Source organism: Mirounga angustirostris, unplaced genomic scaffold (genome assembly GCF_029215605.1).
Source record: "Mirounga angustirostris isolate CCGP_5_RB_7025 unplaced genomic scaffold, mMirAng1.0.hap1 SCAF_4, whole genome shotgun sequence".
Lineage (NCBI taxonomy): Eukaryota > Metazoa > Chordata > Mammalia > Carnivora > Phocidae > Mirounga > Mirounga angustirostris.
Genome location: NW_026991712.1, coordinates 12,047,627 through 12,072,619, shown reverse-complemented (window position 1 = coordinate 12,072,619; position 24,993 = coordinate 12,047,627). Strand labels below are relative to the sequence as shown.

Genomic DNA, 24,993 nt, shown 5'->3' with positions numbered 1-24,993 from the left:
GTCTCTCCCAACTCCGAGCTGATGAGTCCTCCTCTTTCCAGGTTAGTATCTTGTAAGGTTAGTGTCTATCTTCAAGTCTGTGTTTGTATACTTTTATGACAGTTGTACATATTCAGAAATAAAATGTATAGAACTTTTTCCAGTTAAAAAATAATTAATGGCATCATACTGATCATATCCTTCTGCAATTTGTGTTCTCTCATTAAACATCATATTCCCAGGTTTCCATATTGATATATGTCATTCTAGTTCATTCATTTTTAGAGCTTCCTGGTATTCATCCCATAAATATGCTACAAATGCTTTATTCATTCTCCTGATAATGAATATTAAGGTTGTTTCCAAGTTTTGTTAGTTTGTTGTCTTCTGCTTTAACAAATAATGTTGCCAGGAACATTCTTGTGTGACAGTTACCGATGGTAAATTCTTAAAAGTGTAATTGATGATTTACAAAATGTGCGTATCCTCAAAGTTACAAGATACTGAGAAAACATAATTCAAAATGGTAATGCTAGTGAACATTCTCACCAGCGACTCTGAGTTTATGTTTGCTTCACATGTTTGTCAATACTAATATTATCAGCATTTTAATTTTGCCTATGGAATGGGTTCACAATCTCATTTTTCCCTACTGAGATTAATTTTTTCATGTCTACACTGGCTAGCCCAGTTTCCTCTTCTGCAAATCAATGGACCATATTCTCCAGTGCTCTTTTATTGATCTTCCTTTTTCTTGGTTCTTTGTATTGGACACAAATCTTTTATTATTTGTAGGGTAGATAACTTGACAGAATTTGTTCCCTTTTTATGTTCTTAAAGTACATCTTTTAAAGGTTTCATCTATTTGAGAAAGAGAGAGAGCATGAGCAGAGGTGAAGGGCAGAGAGAGAGGGAGAAGCAGACTCCCCACTGAGCATGGAGCCTGATGTGGGGCTTGATCGCAGGACCCTAAGATCATGACTTGAGCCAAAGTCAGATGCTTAATGGACTGAGCCACCCAAGCACTCCTAAAGTAAGTTTTATTTACTTGGGATTTTTTTAACTTTCTATTATTTAATCATAATTTTCCCAGTCAAAACAAATCTAGTTCTCAGAAGCAGTTGCTGGGAGAAAGGGATAGGACAAAAGAGTACGAAGTAACGACCTTTGCTGCAGATACCTAACAAGCTATCTCTGTCAGTTTCCCTAGGAGAGAGCCTGAGATGAATATTTTTAAGGTGATAATTTATTGGAGGAGTTCTTTCAGGAGATACAGAGGGAAAAGTCAGGTAAAGATGTGTTTTTGGTGAAGGTACAGCCTCTGCCTGATCCTATGGAGTAGTCTGAAGTATGAAGGACATAAGAGCGTTCTCCCACCTGAGAGCAAGAAGTGTTCTGAACACCCAAATCAGTTAGTCATTAGCTGCAGGCTACTGCTCACCTTCTCCAAACCCAGGAAGAGAGAATAGCATCCCAGAAATTTCCAGACAGGGCAGTTCCCATCAGCAGAGCACAAAGGGATGCAGTAACAAAGCTTTAGCAGCCAAAAGTCACAAGAGCTGAAGGATGGGAACCCGCCAACAGCATAAAGTGGAGCTCTGCAGGATACCAAACAGGATCTCCTACACGTGAGCTAAATCATTTAATGTCACTCCAACCATGTAGCACAGGAAACATCATCTGCAATTTAGGTCAATGTGAACGGATGCTGAGATGTGCTGACACACTTGCTCCAGGACCACACTAATAATCAAAGAATCTCAAAATTCAGACCTACTTGTTTCTGACTCCAGAGTCTGGACCCCACGTAATTTGCCAGACATTTCTGTTCAGGACCTTCATTGGTTAATAACAGACTAAGCCAGGGAAGCTTTATTTCTGCCTAATGGTGATTGCAGTGGCCTTCAATTGTCACCAGGGAAGGAACTGCAGTGTGAACAAACTGCCGGCGGGGGGGGGGGGAGGGGGTTGCACCACCAGGCTCACCTTCTTTGAGCACCCCATTTGCACCCCATGGCAGTGTCTTTTCCTGGAAAGTGACAAAGGATCTCACCTCCCTGCAAACAGGTTAGGTACCCGAAGGAATCCAGGCTTGCTTTAAGGAAATAAGTTGTGAAGAAATTCAATTTCATGACTTGATGTTTAGGAAATCCTCTGCTTTCCTATGTGACTCTTTTTTTCTAGTGTCGTAAAGACATGGCTAGGGGAAAATAGCACCTGTACTCCTTATAAATTAAAGGTCAATGGAGCTGAGGATTTAGCCCTGTCATCTTGCTACAAATCGAAATTGTCGCGGAACTTTGAACATGTATTGTTACAGCTGAAGGTCTGCACGGTTCATCAAGAAACTGTTCATCTTTGCGCTTAATATGACGAAGATTTAAAGGGGCCTCACCATGCATGCCACTGTGAATACCACTCCATGCTCTCTGCTGGGCTCACATGTGTTCTCTCGCTTACCAGAGCAAATGATCTAGGAGCATTCTGTGTTTGCTGTCAGCTGCTTTCTCTCATGACAATTTACTCATGAGCCAGCCTGCCATTTGTAAAAGCGAGAGACAAAAGATTTGCCAGATGGTTTGGGGATCCGAGAGTAGGAAATGTTTCTACACAATATGTTCTATTGGGTTACTGACGACACAGGGCACCAAAGCAAGAGGACTGAGATGTGAGCACTTGCAGGGCTGCGAAGAATTCCATTTGTTCACCACAAACAATGTCCCCCAAACCACCATGAAGACTGCAAGATTCTGAACTACCCTTCCTTCTCTAAACGACACTTGGGTCCCTGTATACCAAAACAGAGGCCATGGAGGCCACGTGGTATTTGTAAAGGGGGCCGTTTCATTGTACCCACGTGCTGCAGCGATCAGTCTTCAGCACTCCAATTAAACACTGCAAAGTTAAGTGGTAGTAAAATTAAAATGGAGTCACAGAATGGAAAGGAATCTCAAACCAGGTGCAATTACACTCATTTTTATATCAGTCTCTTAAATTTTAATGCTTTTTATGGGCCCCTGAATAAATGAATTATACAAGATTCATAACTTTTGAAATGAATTTCAGCTTTCTCCAAAATTCCCTAGTTTCCCAGAGATGGTACAGTGGACAATATAATTAAAGAATGGAGTTGAAAAGCCTATCAGTAGCTATTACACTGAAGAAACCTCTATGTAAAAATTGTTGCATGTAGAGCAGATCCATAAAAATCCAGGCTGAGGAAGAAGATGTTGAATGAAATTTGACACATCAGTTTTTCTGGCACCCTCAGGAACACCTCTGCTTCCAGGAATTCCCATCACTGGATCCCCATGCTCTCCGCTGAGGACCACATATGTTAAGTAACTCTTTATAACACGTATCGGTCCAGCTAATCAAGACTGCTTCATATTTTCAACCAACTTACACCTGCTGTCACAGTGGAAATAAATTCTTTACGTCTTCATTCACTTATTCCTTTGTTCCTTCATTCTGCCTTGGGCTGAGTGTGTGGACTCTGCATATTAGCATCAAGTTACTTAGCCTCTCTGTGCTTCAGTTTCTTCATCTGTAAAAGGTAGTCATGAATACACTAATTAATATGAATTCTGTATTCATAAGATTATTGTGAAGGTTAAATACATGAATCAACGTAAATCTATCCAGACAAGGTCTGCTATATAATGATCACACAAGGTAAGCCACTGTTATATTCATTCATTCAACAAATATTTTTTGAGCCTCCACCATGTGTCAGGCATGGCCGCCTAGGTGTAAAGTCCTAAGAACAACCGGAGGAAGCCCCATCTCTGACCTCAGAGGGCTCACCTGGGTCCCAGCTCTCTTTCCTGTTTCCACCCCTCAGAGATGCTAGAGAACAGAAAAGCAAGGGGCTAATAGTTTATGGACAAGTTTCATATCAAGTAAGTTAGCAGGGCAGAGTCTATGCATATGTTACTATTAGTAATAGTAGGCCTAATAATTATAATACTTTTCCCTTAATGAGCACTTACAGAAAAATATGTGACAATATTTACTTTTTATTTTAATTGTATCAGTGCTACTTTCATGATAGTTATTTTTTCTATCTTCATATTTTTACCCTTTCTCTCCTCAAATTTGGTATCCCAGTCTTTCTATCTATTCCATATTTATTTGAGGCAGCTTACAATAAAGACAGTCAGGCTGAAAACTTTCAAATAAGGCCACACACACACACACACACACACACACACACGAAGCGAAGAGGAAAAACTGTATCCAGAGAGTCAGTTAAGGAAGACACAATAGCTATGTGCAATACTTAAGAGTTCCACTATCTCTAGAAGCCAGGGAAAACGAAGAAAAAAATGGTGAGTCATCTGACTCATTATACAGATGAATACCCATATGAGTCATTGAGTGGAACAATCTCTCCTCTGTTATTTTATAGCCCTCAACTCTGAGATTAATTTAGCATTGGAGGTGGTCTTCATTGAAAAGGTTTGGGGTAACAAAGCAAACAATGTCCTCCACCCTACTCCATTAAGGGGCATTCCCCAAATGTCCACACTGTATCTCCCCTCTTGCTCCATCAAATCAATCCACCAGGGGTCTGATGGACATGAAGCAGGTAACCTGGTTTTTTGTGGTTTGGTTTTTTTTTCTTAGGTGACCTGGATTTTTAAAAAGATTTTTTTTTGCCTAGAAGATCTTGAGAAGAGGAGCGTGAATCAATCCCTCAAAGTTACCTTCCCCAATGGCAACATCTTAGCTATATTTATAACAGGAGCGGTTGGTGGTCAAATCAAGACTGATAATGCAAGAGAGAATTTAAAGTGCTTCTCTTCGACGCGATCCTTGTAAGAACAATGATCTAATCTCCATAGGCCAAGTACACAGAGGGCAAAGTGAAGGTGTAAATGAGTGACATTTACATCCAACCCTGGGCTAAGAATGCTGCACACATCATCTTTCATTCAATCATCCCTACAGGTTTTTTTTTTTTCCGTCTTTTCTGTTGACATAATCGTTATCAGTCCACTACAAGTAAGGAATACAGAGCAAAGGGAATTTAAGGAACATGCCCAGCGCCATATAGCTCATATATGGCAGAGCTAGGGTTCGAATCTTGCACTCAGATTCCAAAACTGATACTTTTTTCTACTGTTAAACTTTCCCCAGGATTTTATGGTGACCATTAAAAAAGTACACAAGTTTGTGATCATGGCCTTAGTGTGACCGCATCAGTACAGAGGAGCATGGGCTTGGAGGACCTGACTTCAAGCTACCGAGATCTTGAGTTTACTAGTTATCCTCTCCAAACATCATGTTAATTATCAATAAGGTGGAAAAATAATGAGTCTTCAATGATGTCATGAAGGTCGGAAATCATATAGAAAGTGCCTGGAATACAGTAGATATCCAACCAATGGGAGCAAGTACAGTTATGATTTAAGATGACTCGTGGTCCACATTGTAGGAGACATTACTATTCTCAGAAAGTAGCAATGAATCTACTTCGTGATGCAAAGACACATGAAAAGATGTGTAAAACATCCTGGATGAAGAGAAAAGGGGGAGCAGGAAGGGAAGGAAGCAGACATTTGTTGAACATCAAATATGATGCTAAAAGATTTACTGATACATCCTAGTTAGCCCTTCCAGCAACTTGATACACAAAATACTGTGCTTTGGAGGGGGGAGGCAGAAAAGTAAAGTAAAGCTTAGAGAAGTTCATCAGTTTGTTCAAACTCACCATATGGTAAATGGCAGACCTGAGATTTGAGTTCAGGTCCCTCAATCCCACGACCCTATGTGGCATCGCAATTAATCAGGAAATAAGCTCCCAGGCATGTCAGTGTATCTTTCCATCTCTTGCTAATATCACTGGCAATCCTGGAGAACTAGATTTTCCCCCATCTCTGCCACTAACTAGAGATGCAGCCACGGCCTCCTCCTGGTCTCAGTTACCCCATTTCTAAAATGAAGCTGTGAGTCTACAGGATTTCTGAGGCCCTTTCAGCTTTCACATTTTATGATGATTCTTTCCCCCAAAGAACTCTGCTGGCAATGCAGAGCGAAGACACAGCACATATGTATGAAAGTTACTCCGTTTATATTAAATTCCACATTCCTACAGGGATATGTAATGTCTGTTGCCCTTCAGTCGACTCTATACTCCAGTGTTTGTTTACAATCATTGGAGCATGAACAGCTATTTTTAAACCTGGCTTTTCATGTAAGAAGGTTAAAACTCAAACTGAATTTGATTTGTTGGAGAATTCAAATCCTCGGGATTATGGCAGGGAAAAAGAGAAATGTAAGTCACTTTAATTACCCTTTGACTGTCCTCCCCGCACACCCACCCCCCATAATTCCACTAACAAAGATGCCATTGGTTGAGCTGACTGTATCCAGGGCAGAAAAGTCTTTACATTGGCGACTGATGACCAAAGGTCTTGGGGGCTGTTTACTTTATATTTTTGTTCAAAACAACAGGAAGTAATGTTTAGGAGGCAGCTGGCTTGGGAGTCAGCAAATCCAGGGATTTGCACAGCTGGGCAAAGTGAAACAGAGTAGTCTTTTTCAACTGAGTATTTTATCTGTCACGCTCTTCTTTAAAGAATACAGGCTTTGAAGTTAGACAGATGCCTGTTCACCATGTCCTAGGAGAATGGCCCAGTAGAGAGCATGGCACGTAGTAGGAATAGAATACATATGTCTTCCTTCTCTCTTCTGTTACTAACATGGGTTTTGTTCTGCTTTGTTTTTGGTTTGGGCCCATCTGCAGACTTCAGTAAAGAACATAAGGTCCCTGAGAGCTGGGACTGCTTGCTTCTCTCTCTTGGTTGTCTCCCTATCACTACAGCCTGGAAAGAGTATCTCACTTAGAGTGGATTCAATAAATATTGGGTAACTTACTGATGGTTTACATTCCTGGAGCACTTTACAGAAAAATTAGAGAAGTATGTTACCAAGCTGTTGCATAAGATGGAGAGTGACTGCTAATGAGCATGGAGTTTCTTTTGGGGGTTGAAGATGTCCTAAAATTGATTGTGCTGATGGCTGCACAACTCCATGAGTATACTAAAATTCAATGAGTTATATACTTTAAATATGCGAATTATATGGTATGTGAATTATTTATCTCTATAAAGCTATTTTTAAGAGACTTTCTTTTTAAGTAGGCTCCACACCCAGCACGGAGCCCAATGCAGGGCTCGAGCTCACAACCATGAGATCAAGACCTGAGCCAAGATCCAGAGTTGGACACTTAACCCACTGAGCCACCGAGGCATCCCTAAGAGACTTTTTAAACGCCCCCAAACTGCACACGTTCATGACCATCCATATTTAGATGAGAAGTTGACACCAGTGATCTGAATAAACAGGAGCAGCTTGTAGCCAAATGAACTGGGAGAAATGGGTCAAGAAGGAGAAGAAATACAGCATTCCATTCAGGAAAGAGATGCCCCTACAGTTCTGTCCTAATGAGGACATGCTCTTTCCCTTGCTGCACTTAGACTCTTCTCAAGATGAGCCTGATAAAGATAACGAACACAGGTGGAACAGCCAGGAGTCAGAATTTCAAGCCTTTTCATTATATACTAACTCATTCCAAACAGTAACGTGACAAGCTGTCAGATGAAAATCTCTTGGCTTCCAACATGGCTCCCAAACTCATGAGTTTTCAGGATTGCCAGGAATTCTTGAGTCCTGATTATCTGATCAACTCTTTCGTATCAGAAATCACACACTTTGCATAAGGCACACACTCTCCAAGCATATTTTTAAATGATTCATTCATATTCATTTACTGCTTAGTATTCACCAGACATTGGGCTAAGTGCTGGAGACTGAAAGATAAAACCTAGGACTGAGAGTTAACACTGATTGAGCATGCCACATGCTTCATGAGGATTGACCTAGTCCATTATTCTAAAAACCGTTTAAGGCAAAGACTAATATCATCATGAACCCCGTTGAACAGATGAGAAAACTGACACCCAGGAAGGTTGAGTAACTTGCTTAAGGTCACACCACAAGGAAGTGAAGGATCTGACATTATGTCGAGGCGAGCTGTCTCCAAAGCCTGGGCTGCAAACCTCTATTCTTGCTGCCTCCCACACTGAAGCTGGGACATACCGAAGCAGGGAGCAAAAACCTAGGTACAATACAACACGCTGAGTGCCCTGTGTTAGGGAGGAACAAGGTATAGTCAGAGGGAGCATAGTGCTCACGTAGCAACTAAATCTCAGAATTTTAGAGCTGAACGCAACAGAGATAATTTTCTCCAACTCTTTTGTCTTTCAGATGAGGAAAATGAGGTCTGGACAGAAGCAAGGACTTACTCAGTGTCTCGCAGCTTATATTAGTCATTGAACTTGATCTCCTGCCTCTTAAGTTCCAATACAATATTCATTCATTCACTTATTCAAAAGTATTTGTGCCAGGCACTGTGCTATTTTCACTTCACCCTACTGCACGCACCAATTATAAAGCTGAGAAATTACTTTAAGCAACATTAAAAAACAGATATAATTTCGTATTTAATCATGCAAAGATCATATTATCTGATGACAACTTTGCAAATTCCTCAAATCACTCTTATGAGGCGTAAGAGTGGGGAAAAGAGAAAAAGAGAGAAGGGGGTAGATTACTACATGTTGGGCTGATTTATTCCCACTATTTCAAGTAGTCTTCCAGATAATCCTATTGGATGTCTAGATTTTGCCATTTTTTTTAAATGATGAAACAGGCTCCAAAAAAATCTAAATAATTTTGCACAAAGTTACAAGTCTAATAAGCAGGGGGGAAAATCTCCATTTGAGCCCAGCCCTTACTAACTGCAAAGCCCAAATTCTTTTCTCTCCCATGCTGACTTCCAAGCTCAATAACTAGGTAAGTCAAATCTCTCTGAATAGTATGGATTCTTTGCATTAATCATTAGATAAATTATATTAGGTTTGGAGTTCCATAAAGGCAGTAAAGTGGATGAAATGACCTTTCTTCCTTCCAGCCCTACTTGTCCACGAATATAGAATGTCATCTTCAAACTCTCTATTTCACTTCCCTCTCTCTCTCATTTTTTCTTAAACACGCAACTTTAAAATGTCTTCTCCTGCAAAGCCAGCTGCCATGCAGACTTGAAAGCAGATGACCTGGCCAAGAGATCTTATCAACTGATTTTTAATGGTTTCTTTCCTGAATGCCAAGTATAGGAGGTGAGTCGAAAATGGGCATTTCCAAATGTTAAAGAAAGCCACAGACATCCTAAGGCACTTAGATTTCTCAATCAGCCCTTTCTTTGTCCATGCCAAAGGTCACCCTGAGAAGCTGCCTGATGACAGACATTATTTTGCAGCGATTCAAGGCTTTCAATGGTCACATGTGTTCTTTTTCTCCTTTCCCAAGGGTTTTCTTAAGTCAGTGGCCAATGTAGTTTTGCTCACATCATATACAAAGGTGGTGAACTTACATTCTGTTCATAATTTTTGAACAATAATGTTCCGATTAAAACTGGCAGTCGATTTTTTATTTTTGGTCTACTTCTGTTATCATTTAGCTCAGTGGTTCCCTAGCTTGTCTGCACACTGGAATCGCTGGAGAGCTTCAGAAACTATCACTACCTGGGTCTCACTCCCATAGATTGTGAACTGAAATAGTCTGAGGGTGGCCTGGGCTTTCTAATTTTTTAAAGATACCCAGGTGATTCTAATGTGCAGACAAGTCTGGGAACACTGGACTCATCATTAATTAAGTAGCCAAGTCCAGGGAAGGATAATCTAACCTTCTCTCCCCAAACCGAACTTGCTCCTTTCATAGCTCCCTAAAGTTTAAGGCAGGAAAGGAGGGAGAGTCAATAAGCCATTTACTGAGCTGACCACCACCGGGTGTCTAGCACAACTGATGGATCTTTTGGGGCTATACTAAGAGAGGCTGTATGAACAACTATATCCCAGCACAGTGAATGGTTGGGGAAAGAATTTATCCTCCAGCTTTGTGTTCCATAGACCCTCAGTTTCAAAAAGGAACCCAGAGGCAGGAGGCTAGAGGGATGCAGGTGGGACATAAGGTGAGGTGCTGTTGGGTTGTGCCCTGTGGTGCTGGTAGGAACCCACACAGAACTGGTGGTTTCCGCAAGCGTGGCTTGGTTACATCCATGACCAAATACCCCAAAACAGGCAGAGCTGAGGGAGTCTCAAGTGGTCCATTTAGAGGGATCTAGCTCTGGCAAGAAAGTTTGGCTAACCTAAGCAGTGAATACTGGAGCCACTGATTGGTGAGCAACTGCAGTTATGTGGGATGACGGTTAAAATTACAGTAGTGAGGGGCCACTTTTCTTTTAGGCTCCTATTTCAGACCTAAGACACAGGGGCCACCAGTGGGTGGTTAGTTTTTTTCTCTCTTTTCCATTCATTCCACCTGCCCAGCTGGGTATTTGAACTCAGGGATCTTCTTGGGGCCTGGCCTCGGCCCTTTGGACACAGATGAATGCTCTAGACTCCACATTTGAACTTAGCGTGTGATTGGAGGTATGCAGGTGAGAGCAAGAGGTGCCAGACTGGCCTCGATTCTAGGTCACCTACTTCATTCCAGCGTTGGCCAGAGGACCCCTACTGAGGGCAATCAAGTGCTTATCCAGCTAAACACAGTAAGATTTCAATTTCTGTTTGTTACTTAGAGAGAATCCTGTGGGTGAAATGGTGATTGGTTGGCATGATTTGAAACTAGTTAGGTCACTGACCATAATAGGACTGGAATCTCACCCTTAAATTGTTCTGCAAACATGTGATAGCATCTACTATGTTTCCAGGGACTGTGCTGGTTGCCAGGGATTCAATAAGAACCAGGCCAAGTTCTTGCCTTTAATGAAATTAGAAAGTGATGGAGAAGACAGACATGTAAATAGATCATCAGAATATGAAGCCGGCTTTTTCTATCTGAAGAGAGCATGAGGTTTTGTGAAAGCACAGAAAGGATTTTTCATTTTCCTGGGAGAGTCACGGATAGTATCAGAGATCCAACATTTGAAGTGAATTGTGAGAGATATGTTCTAATAAAGGCTATATTGTAGGACATTCTAGAAAATATAAAGTACTTCTAGGCCCATCCTTTTAGAATATAAAAGCAAGGATGTGTCCATCTTATTCACCACTGAATTCCCAAAATATCCTGGAAACACTGAATCCATTATCAGTTTTGATCCCCATATCCTCCCATGCTTGGGAGAAGGTAGAAGGAACATATTCCAGAGAGAGAAAATAAATGCACAAAGGCAGCAAATTCATAGTCCATGACGTCATGGAATTCTGACCTGTAGACGTTCCAAGAAAAGAATCTCAGTAAGCTTTGCCAATGGCTATGTTGGACACACCAAGGGAAAAGGCAAGAGTCTGCCCTACATAATACCTCACAGTGTTACATTTAGTACCTTAGCAAATTCACCATAGCTCAGAGTCTGGTCCACATCTTTATAGGTTTATTTTTTTTAAAGCCTCCATCACTCAAGACTGTGCATTAACCTTGCTTGTGAGACTGCTAGAACAACAACCTGATTAATTTGGAATGAGAAACTACCATTACAAAAACCATAATACTCACCTTTTCATGACCAGCCTGTCCTACCTTTGCCAATTTAGTAAATTATAGTTATAAATAATTGTCGTGGTGACCAAAACACTCATGTCAGAAAACTTTCTTCTCCCTATGTAAGAGCAGAAATTATCACCAGATAGCTTACCCTGGACTCACAGGTAAAAGAGTTAGGGTCCTGATGCTTAGCAGAACTCAGTTATAATAGCCTAATACATTCCCCTCTCCACTGGGACAGTTGTACCAGTGGAAACAGACTTCACAACATTATTTGCCACTTTACCAATGGCCTCGTAGAAGGAACCAGAACAATCAGAGACCATTAGCCAAACTGGACAGTGTTTCCTCTTTGTTTCCAACTGTCATTCAAACCTGTTGCAATCAACTCCTGCAAGGCTGGAGGTCATTATATTTTTTTCAAGATGACAGTAACAACATTCTTTGAGAGCCCAATATGGGGTAAACACGTGCGTTTTCTCATTTAATCTTCACAATTAAGTGAGACAGTTTTTGCAGAGGCTTAAACTCAGGTTAAATGACTTGCTCCAGTGAATACAGCATTAGATGGCAAGGTGAGGATTCTTCTATCCGAGTCATTTTCAGTTCATTTCAGATTTCCATTGGAAGTCCACTTCCAACACCATCCATTTGGGGAGACAAAACATGCATGCCTGCCCAGATGACTAAAACACCTTAGAAAGCTGTGACAGAATGGGTCGGACAGTACATGCTGCAGGAATTCTGAGAAGAATGACATCATTGTGGGCCAAGAGGGCCAAAAGATTGGGAGTGGGGTGAATCTGAGTTGGGAAACATTTCTGGTCCTTAAGTGTTAGAACATGAAAGGCAAATAAATGGAGCATATAAGCCACACTTCCCTCTTCCCACAACCACAGAGGAACTGTTTTGCATTGATCCCAGATACAACCTTAGTATCTTTCAAAACAGAAATCCACTCGCAGCAGAACACAGCCTTTAGCATTCAGGTGCATTTGGCATACAAGACAGAAGGTACATTAGCCTCCAGGTTGTAGGCTGAAACTACAAGACACTAAAGGGGCTCAATGATTTGGTCTCTCTCGTGGAAAAATAAATGACAAATTATAAGTGTGTGTGTGTGTGTGTGTGTGTGTGTAAACTATCCAGAGATAGTCAAATAATCACAAAATCAATATGTGATGATCTTTGAACAAAAGAAGGAATCTTTTCAGACTCACTGCTTCATGGTTGGTGCTCCACTCTTGATTAAAGGTGACATTAGAGGATCAACAGTTTTAGATAGTATTGTTAGTGAATAAGATCTGCAAAAACTCATTTATGGTTCTTTAAAAAAAAAAATTCAGTGCTTGATTCAGCCTCCAGAAGAACAAGCAGACCCTAAGCAAAATGTAAAGGAGACATTCTTGCTAAATCATGTCTCTACCATACCATCAATCCTGAAAGAAGAAAGGAAGTCTAACAGAGGAACTAAGCCAGCTCATTTGACCCACTGGATGCCTCAACTCTGAACCCTGGGAAGGAGAAGTAAGATCTTGGCCTCATTTAGCCCTTCCGTTTTGGAGTTTGAGAAACCCAATGGAGTCATGACTCTTATTTGTTCATTCATTCAATACCCAACAAAAACACATGACTTTATCTTGTGAATATATTCATTCACACATTTAGCAATTTAGTAATTCATTAGCAAGCATTTGCCAAGAGCCTACACTTCTCCAGGCATTCTGCTAGCAACTAGGGATTTGGAGAGAAAGAAAACATAATTTCCACCCTCAAGGAGCTCACTGTACTGTTGAGCAGATGATGACTGAACAAATTATTTCAATATAGTGTCAAACACAGTATGCAAAATGGGTAGCAGGGGCACAATGAAAGAGCCCTCAGCTCTCTGACTGGCCAAGGTGTTTTTTGTATGCAGGACACTTTTCAAGGTATCCGAGCTTCACCAAACCATGAAACAATGTATTTCCAGGTTCCTGGAAGAAATCCCATGTGGTCTAGTTTTACAAGGATTCTCCCATATACATCACATCTCTCCCCACAGTTAAGTCAATTTGATGCTACTTCACCCCACTGCAGCTAGCTCTGCTCTGCTCCAAGATCACTGAACAGGACTGACTTAGGAAAGGAGGAGATTAAAAGCTCAGATTAAAAGAAGAGGCAAGATGAGCATTATTTATATGTATTACTACTACGTACCTGGAAAACCTAAAAGAATCAACTGAACAAGTCTTAGAGTCAGTAGGAAAATACAGTAAGATCGTTGAAGAGCTTTCTATTGTACAACCACCAGATAGAAAATATATTGTAAGTCTCCTTTAAAATATAGTTATAGTAAATTAACAAAATGTCAAGATTTATATGACAGAATTTCTGATGGGCCAAAGTTTAAAGTGGTGCCTCACAGACACTCTCAGTGAGAGGAATGGTCTTCTAAGAATCTGAAGAGCATTGACCCATAAAACCCAAGGTAGGGAGGGCCTGTCTCAAACACATATGGATATGATCTTTGTCTAAAAAAAAAATAACATAAAATAACATATATAAAAGAGTTGCCCCTCCCGGGACTGAATGGGACAGGGATCATTCAAGAAGAAAATAGAAGCTTTATGGGAACAGACCCAGCTGAGGAAACTAGCCCACAGCAAACACAGGATATTTCTTATGGAAAAGGAGGGATTGTTGTTATGCAACAATAAATATCCAAAACAGAGTGCAAAGAAGTATTATTCAAGGATGCTGACTGCAGGGGCGCCTGAGTGGCTCAGGTGGTTAAGCGACTGCCTTCGGCTCAGGTCATGATCCTGGAGTCCCGGGATCGAGTCCCGCATTGGGCTCCCTGCTCAGCAGGGAGTCTGCTTCTCCCTCTGACCCTCCCCCCTCTCATTAAGGGCAGTCGTTAAATAAATTGTAATACATAGGTCCAGTGGAATCCTATGTGGCTTTATACAACACATTTTTTTATCCACATGCCCTAATAGGGCAAGATCTCTGTGATGATATATTATTCTTACATTTTATTTTGAACTTTATACCTGGTGCAGGTGGCATGCTCTCAGACGTAGGCTCTATGGCGACAGGGGTACTGTCTCTTTTTCTTCACTGCTCTGTTCCCAGCACTCAGCACAATGCCTGGGACATAGTAGATGGGTTTAGTAAGTATATCTTCAATGAATGAATTCATTTAAAATGCTTCATAATCATCTGGCATCTAGTATGTTTTTAATAAATATCAGCCAGGACTGTTGTTCTTCAGAGAAATTCAGCCTTATAAAACTAACAAAAGAGATACCACCCCATGAGCTGTTACACCAGCCAGAGAAAGTTATTTTCAAATCCTGTGCTGCAATGTTTCCAGGCATCGGTTCGGTGAACTTCCTCACTCGGGAAGCTCTTTCCTGGAATATAGCTCTATTAAAAGATTACCCAGTCAGCATCAATGCTGACACCCCATTTCCTCTCTCTGCCCATTCCTGATGACTTTTTTAGATGTCAGTCCTCGCTGACTTCTTGTTTCCCATCCATATGTCACCATTCGGCTGTTCTTCCTCCATTACAAAGAGTGACCAGATCGGTTACACCATTGGCCTCCTGCCTTTCCTGGCAGCCCTGCAGCAGAGACAGATTCTGGTGTCTTCCTCTCTGGGACGCTGTTAGAGAGCGGGCTGGGCCCAAAGAAATTGCTCAGGCACTTCTCTGGAACGGGTGGAGAGGGTGTCTGCTTATTAAGTCAGAGGCATGAATCTGACATTCTACCGTGAATGCCGTACATTAATGCATTTGTGCTTCACAATGATCGCTAAAGCAGACACTGGGTAACTAACTAGCCTCTATTTCCAGATGCAGAACTGGAGGCCCAGAGAGTTCCAAGTCAGGGCAGGTAGGACTTGAATCCCAGGCCCCACCACTCCAAAGTTCATGCTTTAAGCCTGCACAGAATTTCTGCAGTGATCTCAACTTCACTCCAAATGCTTCCCCAAGGCTGCTTATAATACCTAGCATTCCCTTCCTGGAGAGGGCTGGAGGCGAGGAGAGAAAAAGTGTAAATAAGAAGCAGTGGGTATAACCTGTAATTCTGTGACAGAGAAAAACCAACAGCCTCCTTAGCACAGGCTGCTGGGGGATACGCGCTGTGGGTCTGATGCTGCTCTTCTGAGATATGTGAATCTTGACTGTCACTGTTGGGTTGGATCCAGTCAGTCCTACGATAGCAAAAGAGGCAGTTTCCTACATCTCTGGTGGAAATTTACACCAGTACAAACTCTTTTGGAATGCAATTATGCAGAATATGTTAAGAACCATATATTATGCACACCTATCAACATAGTTATTCTAATCACCATAGAAAACACTTCAAAATATGGAAAAAGCTTCCATTATCCATTCACTCAACAAATATCAGTTAAGCATCCTTTATTGAGACAGACATATTCTAGAACTAGGGAAGCAAAGCTAGCAAGAGAGACCAGAACCCTGTGCTCATGGAAATTATATATTATATATAATAACACCAACTATTTATAAGTGCTAAAATGAAAATGAGCCAGAGAAAAATGATAATGAATGGAGAGCCCAGGACAGGCTCATCAAAGCAGGTGATCATCTAACAAAGACATGAATGGAATGAGGAAACAAACAGAGCTCCCATATAATGGAGCAGACAGTTCCAGCCTAAGGAACATTAAGTGCAAAGCCCCTGAGGCAAGAGCTGAGCTTGATGTGTTTGAGGAACAGGAAGAAGATAATGTGGAACTGGAGGGGTAATCAAGGCAGAGATTAGCCCACCTCCCAAAAATATTTAGTCATTTGTCATAGGGTGTAACTGTAAACTAAATAACTGTCTAATATCCAGGCCTGGGTAAGTAAATTGCTATGTATCTACTTTGTAGACAAACAAATGGCGGCCCTAGAGTTAGCCCAATGAAGGTTTGAATCCTGATTCTGCCATTTTTACCTGTGTGACCTTGGAAATTTACATAGTTTATCCATTCCAGTTGATAAATAAAGACAATCATGGGCCCTCAAATATAGATAAAAGTAAATGAGACAGTGCAAGAAAAGCATTCTTCACAGTTCCTGGCAAACTTTGATGCAATAAAAAAATGTGGTAGTGGTGATGATGATCATATTTCATAACTGGAGGACATTTTTAACCTGTGATTTTATGAAGCCAGCAAAAGGTTGTATTATGCACAAATAAATTCTCACTCTGAAACTATCACTCTGAAATGTGCCATTTATTATCTTTTAATCTAAACATACCTGTAAATGACATACCACAGGCCATATATAAGACATACTGATCTTATTTCACTAATAGAAGACTGAGATGAACATTAATTAGGTAAGAATAGAAGATCTATCTTCATCCAAAGTTGGGTCAAATTTTTCTTCTCTTGTTTTCTGCTGACCAATCTCTGGATATTAGACTTGACTTATCCCAAAGGGATTCAGGGTGGATTATCACTGTTTTGCATCAAGATCTTACGCTCAATTTCTACCAGATTCCACTTAATTAAAGTCCTCACCAACTGATTCTTATGGAAGTTTTATTTCTCCGATGTGCTCAGGAAATTTTACAAATAAATTGCCTTTCAATTAGCACCATTTTTGGCTGCAGAAAAGGTGATGTCTCTTTTTTTAACTCTTTAGTGCTCATGATAAAGTAGATTATACAAGTTAAATCCCACCCTGGTGCACAGGTTCTTTCCATGTAAGATAGTAAAACAACGTCAGACTTGGAATCCAAAGATTTTAGCTTGACTTTTGATTATGCCCTTTACTACAGTCCTCCTTAATTGAACTGTGGGTATCTTAGGGAGAAGGGAAAGCTGCCTAATCTATGCTGAGCACAGAGATGTGCTCTAATGAAAAGAGCACAAACCTGAGAGTCAAGAATGATCTCTACCCTAATCTGGCCCCTTATGCAAAGATCTTGGGCAATTCCCTCTGAGCCTCCATTTTGCCATCTGTAGCATGAAAAGAATGGTATCTACCACAGGGTTATTGGAAGGGTTAAAGGTAGGGCACGAAGAGAGTCTGGAACAAAGTAAATGTGAGAGGGTGTAATTTTCTTAATAGAGAATTAAATCTTCTTAGTATTTCTTTCAATGAGTTAACCCTAGTTGAGCATATGTACATAAACTGAAAATGAAGGAGAAAACACTATGGTGCCAGGGAGCATTAAGATACATCATGCATATTCAAAATTTATTAATTAATTTCTTACTGTGTGACAGCACTCCATCTGAGTGAGAACTCGTAATTTTGTTCAAAGCACACATCATGCCCATTGACATGGATTTGTCCCACCTTTGATTCAGGGCTTCAGATGAAAACCCACAATGTCATGGTGGGTCTATTTGCCAGCTACTCATACAATAATGCTAAACAACAAACAGCTCCAAAACCTAGAGAAGTACAATATTCAGGCTTGTTGAGAGACAATTCCCCAAGGGTCTTTTGTGTTTCTGCTTATCTTGCAAGCAATCGTACTGACTGCCTTTTTTCCAGACTTTCTTCTCAAGGACGTTTGCAGAATGAACAGACTTCGATATAGAGACCATACCTCCCTTAGGAGTAAAGGGTGGGCATGCTTACTGTCTAGTATAACACAGATAATATCTGCCTTCAGAGCAAATGGGAAGACATGCTCACTGCCTAATATAAAAAACTTGAGTTCTTTAAGCTCAGGGATCCTCTCCTGTAGCACAACCCACTATATATGTAGCCGTCACCCACCCCTCTGTGTATCACCCTGTGGGAAATGAGGTGTACGGAACCAACACGGAGAAATGCTGATTATCTGATTATTGCTACCGCTCTGAGTAATTAAGTTTCTGTCTCTGACCTAGGAGCCTCATGTCTTCTGTCAGCATCCCTGAAACTGTAGCAGGTTAACTTGTTAGCTTGCAGTTATGTTAAAATCTCAGTTTTCTCACATTTTTTGACAGACTTTATTTCTCACTCATGGATCTGTAGGTAGACTCATCTAGATTCAGATGAGATTGGTTGAGCTGATCTAGGCTCTGAGTTTGGTCCATGTGAGTTGTCCATGTGTCTCCTCCTTCTCCTTAAACTGAAAGCTACCTGGAGCATGTTCCTTTCACAGTGTGCAGTAGATGTGAAAAGTTCAGACCAAACCACATAGATCTATCTAGAGCCCTCACTGCTTCACATTCATCCATATTCCATTGACCAAAGAAGTTATGTGGCTGAGACTAGTGGACAAGATGGGAATACATATTCCATCTACTCCTCTAGGAAACCCTATAAGCACATGTGGCAGAAAGGTGTGGACCATTAGAAAATGAAAGGCTATCAGATGCCCAAAATTCTACAGGAAGAAAATAGGCTTATGGGACTACTGAGCAGCAACATGTGCCACTCTCATGGAAGAAGAAAGATGGCACCAAGGAGGCAGTGGTGAGCACTGAGAGCAGAGCCACAAGCCACAGAGGTTATTCCCAGGCCTTGACACCATGGACTCCGCCAGGCTGAATTCTGGAATTGCTTGGGAGTGGTGCTTTCTTTTTTTCTCCTTTTTAGAATGGGAATGTCTATAACCATTTATCCTATCCTGTCCCATCATTATCTTTACCAATAACTTGGTTTCTGGTTTCATATATACACAAAGAGGAATTCTGCCCCAGAATGAAGCAAAAGAGACGTTGCCAATATGATTACGTTAAGGAACTAGAGATGGGGAGAATATCTTGAATGACCCAGGTGAACCTTAAAAGGGTAATCACAAGAGTCCTTAAAAGGTGGAAGAGGGAGGTGGTTGCAGTCAGAGAAGGGATGAGATGCAATGGAAGCAGAGGTCATTTGAAGATGCTCTGCTGTATCTTGGACCACAAATCAAAGGACCACAAACCAAAGCATGCAGCCTCTGGAAGCTGGAAAAGGCAAGGAAACAGATTCTCCCCCAGAGCTTCCAAAGGAATACAATCATGTCAGCACTTTGATTTTTGCCCAGTAAAAACTGTTTCAGACTTCTGACCTCCAGAACTATAATAAATGTGTGTTGTTTTGAGCTACTCATTTTGTGTGAATTTGTCACATCAGCAATAGTATAATAATGCAGTTCCAGAGTCCCAGCTCTATACCCCCGTACTTCCATCTCTAGGCACATTCATACTAGGATCTCAATATTGATCTCCTCTCACACTGAGCCTCATGAATTACATCAGAGGTGTGTACATTGATCCTCAGATACTCACCCCTAAAGGCCCTCAGAGCCAACAGATTGACCCTAGGACAAGTGTCCTGGGTATCAGTCACATTTGTAGGATGAGACACATCCTTCTGGGATAGGGGGAGGGAGTGAAACAATAACTGAGAAGGAACCTAGAGGTGTCTCTTAGGTTCAAACTGTGATGTCATAAGAAAGGGTCTTCCATTCTTTTCAGAGATATGACAACATGGTCCATTAATGAAGTACCAGTTTCAGACAAGATCACAGAAGGGAGAAACTTAGTGAGAAACAAGCAGATGGGAAGAAAGGAGTCCATCAAGGGCCTAAAAGCACTGGCCCAGGTTTTGGACATTAGAATGTAATTGCACTTAAAAATAAAATTAGTTTCTTTATAATTCTATTTCCTGTATTTTTAAAGTTATTTCAGAGAAACAAATTCTACACTATATGCTGGGGAAAAGTATTTATGTTAATATGAATAACAAAGTATTAATAGTCTCACTACATAAAAAGCAGGAAGAAACCAAGGCCTCAATAGTTAAATAGACATAAATAAAAAATTCACAAAATTTTATAGAAAACAACTGCAGTTGGCCAATATAATAATTTATTTTAATTTTTGTTATCTGGGGTGCCTGGGTGGCTCAGTTGATTAAATGTCTGCCTTCAGCTCAGGCCATGATCCCAGGGTTCTGCTCAGCAGGGAGCCTGCTTCTCCCTCTCCTCCCAGCTCATGCTGTCTTTCGCTGTCTCTGGCTTCTGTAATAAATAAAATATTTAAAAATATTTTTTTGTTATCAGGGAAATACTAGTTAAAATAGGAAAAATACTTTTTTTGCCTATTAAATTAGCTAGGAAGGAGGTAAAACAGACATCTACTGCTATTCAGAGTAACATATTAATAAAATAGTTAACATTTATTGAGTATTAAAGTAAATCTTACGAGTTGCCTAAGTGCTTTGCATATACTATCTCATTTTAATCTCATATCAACCCTATGATATAGCTACTATTCTAAACCTCACTTTAAGATGAAGGGGAAAAAAGTACCTAAGGGCTAAAAATATTCAGTAATTTACGTAGGGTGACACAGATGTAAAATGTCCAACACTATTATGGGGCAATTTGAAAATATGTATCAGAAGCTTGAAAATGTAAATGCCATTTGACTAATTCTAATTTTAATAATTATTCTGTACAGACATAAACTGTAGGAAACACTACTTGCACAAAAATGTTTATTAAGGTGTAATTTACAGAGGTAAATGTTTGGAAATAAAGTGTTTAAAATAGTTAGGTAAATTGTGTAATATTCAATAAAATTTTATTGTCTTTAAAATGTGACTAATGAAGAGTTTTTAATAACATGAGAAAATACTTCTACTATAAATCAGGGAGAAAAAATTAATACAAATTATATTTACATTATATTGAACATGTATACCAGCCACTGTTCAATTTTATATAAAATGTGTAAGATCTGGGGGGCAGAGCAAGATGGTGGAGGAGTAGGAGACCTGGATTTCGTCTGGTCCCAGGAATTCAGCTGGATAGGGATCAAACCATTCTGAACACCTACAAACTCAACAGGAGATTGAAGAAAAGAATAGCAACAACTCTCTGAACAGGAAAGTGACCACTTTCTGGAAGGTAGGACGGGCAGAGAAGTGAATCCGAGGCGATATTCGGGAGGACAAACGGCGGGGGAGGGGCCTCCATCAGCCGCTTCTGGCAAGTGATAGAACCACGGAGCACAAAATCGGAACTTTTAGAAGTCGGCTCCACTAAGGGACGTCACTCCGGTGGCTAAGCAGGGGTGGAACCCTCGCAGGACAGTGTCGTTTCAGGACCCTCGGGGTCACAGGAAGACTGGGGGTGCCTGAAAGCGGCAGAGCTCCCAGGTATCAGAGCGGGGAAGCCAGCTGAAGAGACGGAGCTGAGGAGTGGGCTCTCAGGTTGGGGTTGTCATAAACCGTGATCTGCGGCACAGTCGGGCCACTGCTCCTCCAGCAGGGACCCAACAATTGGCAGATCCGGGGAGACTCCCCTTCCTCCCCTGGGAGGAGAGGCACGGGAGCGCACCGCAGGGATCTGCTGGGTTTGGAGGCCACACGGGGTCAGGTGCCAGAGACAGAAACACCCGGTCACAGGCCAGGAGAGCACGGAGTGCGGCTGGAGACCGGGGAGATGGGAGTGATTGACTGCTTTTCTCTGGGGGTGCACTGAGGAGCGGGGCCTGAGTTCTCAGCTCCTCCGGGGCAGAGAGTGGGACGCAGCCATTTTCACTCTCGGCCTCCTAAGCTGTATGGAAAGCTCACAGGGAACAAAAGCTCCCGAGAGCAAACCCGAGCAGATTACTTAGCCCGGACCCAGCAAGGGCGGGGCAATTCCACCTCCAGCAAAGACTTTTAGGAACCACGGCAACAGGCTCCTCCCCCAGAAGATCAGGGAGAACAGCCAGCCAAGACCAAGTTTACCAATGAGAATGGCAGAACTCCAGCGCTAGGGGAATACTGCACATAGAATTCATGGCTTTTTCACCATGATTCTTTAGTCTTTCAAAGTTAATTTTTTTTTTAACTGTGTTTTCTTTTTTTTTTTTGAATTTTTCTTTTTCCCTTTTTCAACCAACATCTTATCAATCCTTTTTTTAAAAAATATTTTTCATTTTTAGAGTCATATTCTATCCCTTCATAGTAGTTACCCTTATTTTTGGTGTATATATATATACACATATATACACACACACACACACACATAGGTTGTTCTCTCTTTAAAATTTTGAGATACAGTTTTTACCAACAGATCAAAATATACCCTAAATCTCTAGTGTATGGCTTTGTTCTAGTCTCCTGCCTGATCACATTCTCTCCCTTTTTTTTAACCTCTCTTTCTTTTTTCAACCAACTTCTTATCAATTCCTTTTATAAAATCTTTTATAATTTTCATCTTTACAATCACATTTCATCCCTTCATTGTATTAACCCTTATTTTTGTACATATATGTTTTTCTTTCTTTAAAATTCTGAGAGGCACTTTCTTCTAGCAGAGCAAAATATGCTGAAAATCTAGTGGTGTGGCACTGATCTATGCACCAGCCTGATCATATTTGATCATACTCTGTTTTGTTTTGTTTTTGTTTGTTTTTATCTTTTTCCTTTTTTTTTTTTCTTTTTCTTTTTCTTCTTTCTTTCTTTCCCTTTCTTTTACCCTGGTTTCAGGTCTTTTCTGATTTGTTTAGTGTACATTTTCTGGGGATGTTGCTAACCTGTTAGCATTTTGTTCTCTCATTCATCTAGTCTCCTCTGGACAAAATGACAAGATGGAAAAAATCACCTCAACAAAAAGAACAAGAGGCAGTACCGACTGCCAGGGACCTACTCAATACAGACATTAGTACGATGTCAGAACTAGAGTTCTGAATGATGATTTTAAGGATACTAGCTGGGCTTGAAAAAAGCATGGAAGTTATTAGAGAAACCCTTTCTGACAAATAAAAGAACTAAAATCTAAGCAAGTCGAAATCAAAAAGGCTATTAATGAGGTGCAATCAAAAATGGAGGCTCTAATTGCGAGGATAAATGAGGCAGAAGAGAAAATCAGTGATATAGAAGATCAAATGATGGAAAATACAGAAGCTGAGAAAAAGAGAGATACACAACTACTGGATCACGAGGGCAGAATTCGAGAGATAAGTGATACCATAAGACAAAACAGCATTAGAATAATTGGGATCCCAGAAGAAGAAGAAAGAGAGAGAGGGGCAGAAGGTAAAATGGAGCAAATTATAGCAGAGAACTTCCCTAATTTGGGGAAGGAAACAGGCATCAAAATCCAGGAGGCACAGAGAACCCCTCTCAAAATCAATAAAAATAGGTCAACACCTGACATCTAATAGTAAAACTTATGAGTCTCAGAGCCAAAGAGAAAATCCTGAAAGCAGCTCGGGAGAAGAGATCTGTAACCTACAATGGTAGAAACATTAGACTGGCAACAGATCTATCCACAGAGACCTGGCAGGCCAGAAAGGACTGGCAGGATATCTTCAGAGCACTAAATGAGAAAAATATGCAGCCAAGAATACTATATCCAGCTAGGCTGTCATTGACAATAGAAGGAGAGATAAAAAGCTTCCAGGACAAACAAAAACTAAAGGAATTTGCAAACACAAAACAAGCCCTACAAGAAATATTGAAAGGGGTCCTCTAAGCAAAGAGAGAGCCTACAAGCAACATAGACCAGAAAGGAACACAGACAATATACGGTAACAGTCACCTTACAAGCAATACAATGGCACTAAATTCCTATCTTTCAATAGTTACCCTGAATGTAAATGGGCTAAATGCCCCAATCAAAAGACACAGGCTATCAGACTGGATTAAAAAACAAAACCCATCGATATGCTGTCTGCAAGAGACTCATTTTAGACCCAAAGACACCCCCAGATTGAAAGTGAGGGGGTGGAAAACCATTTACCATGCTAACGGACACCAAAAGAAAGCTGGGGTGGCAATCCTTATATCAGACAAATTAGATTTTAAACCAAAGACTGTAATAAGAGATGAGGAAGGACACTATATCCTACTTAAAGGGTCTATCCAACAAGAAGATCTAACAATTGTAAATATCTATGCCCCTAACATGGGAGCAGACAATTATATAAGGAAATTAATAACAAAAGCAAAGAAACACAATGACAACAATACAATAATAGTGGGGGACTTTAACACCCCCCTCACTGAAATGGACAGATCGTCTAAGCAAAAGATCAACAAGGAAATAAAGACTTTAAATGACACACTGGACCAAATGGACTTCACAGACATATTCAGAACATTCCATCCCAAAGCAATGGAATACACATTCTTCTCTAGTGCCCATGGAACATTCTCCAGAATAGATCACATCCTAGCTCACAAATCAGGTCTCAACCGGTACCAAAAGATTGGGATCATTCCCTGCCTATTTTCAGACCACAGTACTTTGAAACTAGAACTCAGTCACAAGAGGAAAGTCGGAAAGAACTCAAATACATGGAGGCTAAAGAGCATCCTACTAAAGAATGAATGGGTCAACCAGGAAATTAAAGAAGAATTTAAAAAATTCATGGAAACCAATGAAAATGAAAACACAACTGTTCAAAATCTTTGGGATACAGCAAAGGCAGTCCTAAGGGAAAGTATACAGCAATACCAGCCTTTCTCAAGAAACAAGAAAGGTCTCAAATACACAACCTAACCCTACACCTAAAGGAGCTGGAGAAA

At 40.7% G+C, this 24,993-nt stretch overlaps 1 long non-coding RNA gene across 1 annotated transcript in view; it reads right to left on the bottom strand.

The window, feature by feature from the left end:
• Positions 1 to 2,999: 2,999 nt before the first annotated feature.
• LOC129046412 (uncharacterized) overlaps positions 3,000 to 24,993 on the bottom strand; it is a 50,952-nt gene continuing 28,958 nt past the window's right edge. Inside the window, exon 3 of the long non-coding RNA XR_010410391.1 lies at positions 3,000 to 3,526. This is a non-coding gene — a long non-coding RNA (uncharacterized LOC129046412). The remainder of the gene's footprint in view (positions 3,527 to 24,993) is intronic.